General features: G+C 45.3%; 1 long non-coding RNA gene across 1 annotated transcript in view; it reads left to right on the top strand.

Moving 5' to 3' along the window:
- Window positions 1-7,958, top strand: part of LOC139025424 (uncharacterized) — a 35,705-nt gene that overhangs the window by 17,634 nt on the left and 10,113 nt on the right. The window contains exons 2-4 of the long non-coding RNA XR_011477004.1: window positions 5,593-5,776; window positions 5,968-6,058; window positions 6,573-6,707. This is a non-coding gene — a long non-coding RNA (uncharacterized lncRNA). The remainder of the gene's footprint in view (window positions 1-5,592; window positions 5,777-5,967; window positions 6,059-6,572; window positions 6,708-7,958) is intronic.

Genomic DNA, 7,958 nt, shown 5'->3' with positions numbered 1-7,958 from the left:
ATATGAACCACCATAGCTAATGACTCATAAGAAACCACGAGCCTAAGACTCATTCAAGAAACCACGAGCTAATGACTCATAGAAACCACGAGCTAATGCTCAAAACACCACTAAGCTAGAACCACGAAGCTAAGGTCATCATAAGGAAAACATGTAAATAAGGTATTTCTGTTTTTATTTTTAATACATTTGCAAACAAAACCTGTTTTCGCTTTGTCATTATGGGGTTTTGTTTGTAGAATGATGAGCAATTAAAAAAATAGATTCCATTTTAGAATAAGGCTGTAAAGTAACAACATTTGRAAAAGGTGAAGGGGTCTAAATACTTTCCGAATGCACTGTTTGTAAATGTGAGGGTGTGAAAAGCTAAATATTGGGACAGGTGTCGAGTAGAGTGGGGATTTGGCAAAGCTGGAAAAACYGAGCTATTTGTAAAATAATATGCTCAGATTTCCTTTGAGATTTTCTGCTACGTTCTGGGCTGTAAATCATTACACTACAGGCCCCGGGGAAGCCCCCAACACGGGTAGACACCAGGCCAGGGGAGGATGCTGTGATCCTGGGTACGATGTGTATCCAGATGCTGGCCTGTGGAAACACTTGTCACTTAAACCTTTTTAACGTCCCCTCGTAAACTAAAGAAATGTTRTCATCTTGTTAAAAGATCTCCATTTTGAAGGGTTAACGGATCATCACACACTTCCTCCTGAATTAACCTCTGACCTTTTGAGGTGACCTGAATGGAAAGAACAGTCCTGAACAACACCAGGGTGGTCAGCTGATCAAGGAACAGGCTCTGTGGTGCCAAACCTCAAAACGTGAGTCTTATGAATCGAGAATTCAAGATAAGGTGCTGGGAAGCGGTTGAGGTTCAGGCTACCAACCGAAGGCAGTTGGAATCTATCAGTGAAAAGTTACCAGGCCTGCCAGTGGCACTCAACCCAACTCCCGCACCCACTCATGCCCCCTCCCCCCCCCTTACCGGTTCTGTTGATGTGGCAATGGAACCAGAGCCCACCCCGTGTCTTGGTAACCTCTGTCTCCCGGCGTTCCCAGGCCCTGGTGGTGGCACGGATCCCAGATCTGGGCCGGGAGGACAGAGCSGGAGAGTTTCTCAGGAGACGGAATACAAACAGTTATGGAGCTGTCATCTCTCCTCCTCTCGTCTGCTCTCCGGATCCAAATAACTTAATCAACCAGCTGGTCCATTAGACCCAGTGTCTTACAGGCTTACTGCTGCTGGGGGGGAGAGGGGTGCAGGCAGGTTTCTGGGAGGGGATGTGTTTAGCTGTCATTCACACACATGGGGGAAGTGTGTGTTTGGGTTACGATGATTGAGTGTTGATTTAAATCCTCGGGATAAGAGGTGATGTTCAGGACGATAAGGGTTAAGATTCTTCGGCTAAAAGTTTTTTACTGGGACAAATGACATTTTATTTCTAGTGTGTGTATGTGGCCTAACTCTAACCTCTGATAGTAGTCCCTCCAACTGTCTCTTCAAGATGCCGTTCTGGTTCTTTGGCGCCTGGTTCTCAGACAGAGCCATCTCTCAGATAGGCTAAAGTGTTTAAAGCTTCAACTTCGAAAGAGTATATTCACTGGCTATACCAAACATTATATTCACTGGCTATACCAAACATTATATTCACTGGCTATACCAAACATTATATTCACTGGCTATACCAAACATTATATTCACTGGCTATACCAAACATTATATTCACTGGCTATACCAAACATTATATACACTGGCTATACCAAACATTATATACACTGGCTATACCAAACATTATACACTGCTCAAAAAAATAAAGGGAACACTTAAACAACACAATGTAACTCTAAGTCAATCACACTTCTGTGAAATCAAACTGTCCACTTAGGAAGCAACACTGATTGACAATAAATTTCACATGCTGTYGWYRAYARYYAAMAMYSAAAWGATYGYKAWTWWYCAAYARACCKCCAATAAAGGAGTGGTTCTGCAGGTGGTGACCACAGACCACTTCTCAGTTCCTATGCTTCCTGGCTGATGTTTTGGTCACTTTTGAATGCTGGCGGTGCTCTCACTCTAGTGGTAGCATGAGACGGAGTCTACAACCCACACAAGTGGCTCAGGTAGTGCAGCTCATCCAGGATGGCACATCAATGCGAGCTGTGGCAAGAAGGTTTGCTGTGTCTGTCAGCGTAGTGTCCAGAGCATGGAGGCGCTACCAGGAGACAGGCCAGTACATCAGGAGACGTGGAGGAGGCCGTAGGAGGGCAACAACCCAGCAGCAGGACCGCTACCTCCGCCTTTGTGCAAGGAGGAGCACTGCCAGAGCCCTGCAAAATGACCTCCAGCAGGCCACAAATGTGTTGCCGGYGGAACCGTTTACGATGTCACATGTCTTAGATGTCTGTTTATTATTTTCTGCTGCAGAGAGCGGTAGCCATCAGCGAGCGGTAGCCATCAGCGAGCGGTAGCCATCAGCGAGCGGTAGCCATCAGCGAGCGGTAGCCATCAAAGGCTAAATAATTATCCCAGGAAATGAAGTAGAGCAAGGCTAGCTTTTATGTTAACCCCACCTTCTTTCCATTCACTCTCTCTCGCTTTCTGTCGCTCCTTTCCCACCCACTCTCTTCTCACACATCCCCCTCTCTTCTCCTATGGTTCTCACTCTTTATTTTAAGGAGCCACATTCCTGAGTGATGCTCACTGGTGTTCTGTGCCAGATCCCTCCTCTCTCTCTCTCTTTCTCCCGGACTATGAGTGCTCATGGGTACGTCATCCTTTGCCACCTGTTTTAGTCCAGCTGATAAATCAGATGATATGAATGATGAAATGCCCTTCTCCTGTTGACACAACCACCCCAGAGAACTAGAACCACCCCAGAGAACTAGAACCACCCCWGAGAACTAGAACCACCCTCCTGCTGAGTACTAAACGTAATCCACAGACCAACAGGTGCTTGGGACAGAAGGTCCCCAGGGCACTCACAGATCAAACGTTTTTTCTAACGAATGTCTTGTTTTTTTACCCTTTCATCATGATGTTTACACTTTTCATTTCAATCAGCTGTGATACGGGACTGGGATGGAAGTAACCTAGGTAGAAATGTCAATGAAACAAAGTTACGGGGGGTGCATTGCAACGAACAGGCAGAACATAACGCTCACCTGCAGGTTAGCGTTGGATTTCTTAACACTCTTAACGGGCGATTACATGGATCTCCACACTAAAATAACCCTAGTTGCAACGAAAAGAACAYCGGGATAGAGTAAACTATTTAGACCAGCTGATCTGACGTTGTCACGGTGTCAAGCCGGCTTGATACTCCACAGAGGAAATGGTTGTTGTCTGTGTTCACTACGCCCGCCCCAATGAAGTAACATCCTATCAGGAACAACCAAATCAAAATAGGAAAAAGATAAATAGAAGAATATAACTCAAATGTAATTATTCAACTGGAAATGTAGCCTATCAAGCTTTGAAAAACTACAAACCTCAAATTTCCCACTTCCTGGTTGGATATTTCTCAGGTTTTCGCCTGCCATATGAGTTATGTTATACACAGACATCATTCAAACAATTTTAGAAACTTCAGAGTTTTTTTTTTTATCCAATACTACTAATAATATGCATATATTAGCATCTGGGACAGAGTAGCAGGCAGTTTACTCTGGGCACGCTTTTCATGCAAAAGTGAAATTGCTGCCACCTATCCCAAACAGGTTAAAGAAACTAAATGTGCTACTCTGCATCTCTGCTAAATGTGAGTTGTATTTAGTARATTTTGTTATRGTTTGCTTTTCTAAAGTCTACCAACATTGCCAGCAGGCAAGCCAGCTAAAATAGTTAGACAAGCTAACTACAAGGCTAGTTATGAGGTTGGGAGATAGGTTCCCAATCTGGGCTAGCTAAATGAAGCCAAATTCATAATATTGCTAGGTGGCTAGTAGTATTACTTTTCAACGGGAAGAGTTTGATGTGGGTACAGGCCCCTGTGGCCATGATGCCTCTGAGCCTAACCACCAGCTCATCACACACACACAATCATGCCAGGCTGTATGTTTTGTTGTTCAAAGCGATTAACAGTTATTATTATTATTTATTTTTTTTAAATGATAATTTCATTTGTAGAACTTTAACCCTATAGAGTCGATGTCCATGCCACAGCGGAAATCGTATTAGTATAATAATACAAATCCCCATAAAAATCTGTCTGTTTTAAATAACTGTATTAGAATACAAGATCATTTGAGGAAAAAATACAACACAATCACCATTTAGTTTCACCATGGCATTGTTGAATAATCGTTTCTGATTGGCTTGAAGGGCATTCTAGAGCATGCATCATTTCCCTATAATGCACGGAATATTAGCACGGTAGAATTCAGTGGCTGTAGTTCATTCTTACTGTTCTATTGAGCTGCTTTTGAAAGCAAAAGTTGAATTGAAAACATAATTAAATTCATATTAGCAAGCTAGGACTGATGACTTGGTTAGTCTGTTTGGTTACCAGGGCAACTACTGTAGCTATCTAGTAAACTTGCATGCTACTTCAGTGGATGTTGAATACATTTCTACCTGCAAATGAACACGTGTTGCGGTAAATGTGTTAAATTTAATTATAGCCATATAAAAGGGATAATCAACTCGGGGCTCTATGCGTTCTGTGGAAAATACTGCAACTCCGTGGAAGGTCAGTTTTACTCCGCTAGCACGTCGTGGAACACACCTTCCACGTAGGTCGTTCATTATTTTTCAGAGAACGCATAACCCTCGTTGATTTATCCCTTACATATCAAATGTGTAGCCTACAGTTCAGGAATATTTCCTTTTGCCCTCGTGGCTATATTGTTAAGACAAGTAAAGTCATTACTCCATGTATGTAAGGTATAGTAAGGCTWTATTGTGGTGGTAAACGAAGAAATMAAATACTTTAATTCAGTTGTACAGCATGATTGTCAAATAGATAAATCACCGTAGTCTGCTATAATGGCAGGATTCAATTGTTGCGATAATGATGATGATGCCCACCACAGGGTGAAATGTTCTTGAAAAAAGTCGGCAGAAATCAGAAACTAAGAGTAAACCCCAAATCTGCTTCAGGGAGAGTTAAATCGGTGGACTAAACCCCGACATCCGCTTCAGGGAGAGGTAAATCGTGGACTAACCCCGACATCTGCTTTAGGGAGAGTAAATCGGTGGACTAAACCCGACATCCGCTTTAGGGAGAGGTAAATCGTGGACTAAACCCCGACATCTGCTTAGGAGAGGTAAATCGGTGGACTAAACCCCAACATCTGCTTCAGGAGAGGTATAATCGGTGCGACTAAACCCGACATTCGCTTTAGAGAGGTAAATCGTGGACTAAACCCCGACATCTCGCTTCTAGGGAGAGTAAATCGGTGGACTAAACCCCAAACATCTGTGCTTCAGGGAGAGGTAAATCGGTGGCCAATAATGGGAGATCACCTTTGCAGATGATTTCAGCATATATTGATGGTTTAACGAACGATCAGATGACATAATCTGGTGGCCATCAAATGGCCCGTATAGGCTAACGTCTCTCGCTCTCTCTCTCTTCATCCCGCTCTCTCTCTCAGTCGAAGGTGTCCCAGCGGCAGCAGAAGATGATAAAGAACAGGGAGTCAGCGTCTCAGTCCCGTAAGAAGAAGAAGGAGTACCTGCTGACGCTGGAGGTCCGTCTCGATGGCGTTGTCTGAGAACCAGCTGCTCAAGGACGAGAACGGCACCCTGAAGAGACAGCTGGAGGGACTACTGTCAGAGGTCAGAGTTAGGCACAAACACCTGTCAACTATTAAACAGTTAGAGAAAATGTTTTCTGGCAGGCTGGGTGAGATGTGATGATGTGTGATGTGATTGTATTGATGATTCTGTGATTATGATGATGCGTTTCCTGTGATATAATGGATGATGCGTTCCTGTGATATATTGATATGCGTTTCCTATTCCTGTAGAACACGGTTCTGAAGACCAGTGCTCCTAAGAGCGGGCCATTTGTCTCATGGTGGTGCTGGTGTTCCTCATGCTCAATGTTGGACCAATGAGGTGAGTCTGCCTGGGACTGAGCGGACTGGTGAGTCTGCCTGGGACTGAGTGAGTCTGCCTGGGTGAGGTGAGTCCTCCTGGGACTGAGGTGAGTTCCCTGGGGACTGAGGTGAGTCTGCCGGGACTGAGGTGAGTCTGCCTGGGACTGAGGTGAGTCTGCCTGGGACTGAGGTGAGTCTGCCTGGGACTGAGGTGAGTCTGCCTGGGACTGAGGTGAGTCTCTCTCATTCTACCACAGTGTGCACTTGTTTATTCCCACTGCAATGCCTTTGAAAAGGTCAGGGGGAATGAGCAAGTGCCCACTTCTGGGACTGAGAGAAGGGTAGAAAATCATATTGTAGCCTGTGTTCCCCAAACAGTTGGATCATTGATTTCAGCCTTTTTTACTCAGGGGTTTTTGATCATGTCTTTCTTTCTTTTTCTCCTCTCTCTCTCTCCATCTCTCTTCTACCATCCTCTCCCCTTCCCTATCTCTCCCCTTCTCCCACCCTCTCCCTGTCCCGTCCTGCTTCAGTTTGTTTGAAGGTGGCCGTGGCTCTAAACTCCAGGCTGGCTCCATGCACAGCGGCAGACATCTGCTGGACTTCTCCCAAGAGACAGAGACCCCGGTGGGCCCCGAATCCCTCCAGACCACCCCTCCGACCCACAGGTAATGACCTAACTCAGCATCACCACACACCTGGCTGTGGCGGACATGCTGCATGTCATAAACCTGCCTCCCCTTCACTCTGCACTTTAACTATGTTTATACTACACACACACACACACACACACACACACACACACACACACGGCAGTGTACGTCAGTGTTGTCCAGGTCAGGATATTCTGAGCACCCGCTCACTTAACCCGGAAGCCAGCTGCACCAATGTGTCYGAGGAAACGCCGTTCAACTGACAACTGAAGTCAGCCTGCAGGCGCCCGGCCCGCCACAAGGAGTCGCTAGAGCGCGATGAGCCAAGTAAAGCCCCCCGGCCAAACCCTCCCCTAACCCGGACGACGCTGGGCCAATTGTGCGCCGCCCTATGAGACTCCCGGTCACYGCCGGTAATGACACAGCCTGGGATCGAACCCCAGGCTGTAGTGACGCCGCAACACTGCGATGCAGTGCCTTAGACCGGTCTATCTCAGTTTCGTGGACCAGGGCCAGAACGTGGGACGTTGCTGGCTTGTCTCTGAGATGGTTGGTTACCTGACACTAATTTTGTATATTTGCTGATCCCATGTATTAAAACAAAGTTTAAAAACACTGTCTTAGAACAGATCAGACTCCATGTTCCACTGTAAGATGACCACAGTGGGTCTGGAGAGGTAGAGGCCTGCTTGTTATTAATAGTGCTGTGTGTAGGAAGAAAGTGGGACACAAAATTTATAAAAAATTAAAAACAGAAAATCCCTTCAAAATATACGTGAAGAGAACCAATAATGAATACTTATGGACAGTAGAGGGAGATACGTACAGGTAACGGATTCCGCTCAGGTGCATCTGTTTCCATTGCATCCATGCTTGAAAATGTTTCTACAACTTGATTGGAGTCAACACACCATGATAGATATTAATGCTAAGCTATGATTGAGCACAGAATGCAGGATGCAATGTCTGCGTAGAGTGTGGACACACACCCTGTGCAGTAATGTTAGTTAGAGAGGTACACCATAGTTGACAGTGGCTATGTCTATCGAGGTCTGTAGCTAACTGTATTACTCCAGCACACACCGGCGGTCACAAGCACGGATTGCAGTCACATTCCACGTGACCGTTTAGTCACTGTAGGCTTCTCCAAGCTCTGATGCTGCTGATGGTCATTAGTAGCCTACTAAATGTGCTAACTGCCTGGTATCGCACTCTATTGTCCCTCTAATTACTCAGACATCAATACCAATGTTTTCGGAAATCCTA

The sequence above is a fragment of the Salvelinus sp. IW2-2015 genome, unplaced genomic scaffold, assembly GCF_002910315.2.
Source record: "Salvelinus sp. IW2-2015 unplaced genomic scaffold, ASM291031v2 Un_scaffold2641, whole genome shotgun sequence".
NCBI lineage: Eukaryota > Metazoa > Chordata > Actinopteri > Salmoniformes > Salmonidae > Salvelinus > Salvelinus sp. IW2-2015.
This window is presented reverse-complemented; position numbering and strand designations above follow the sequence as displayed.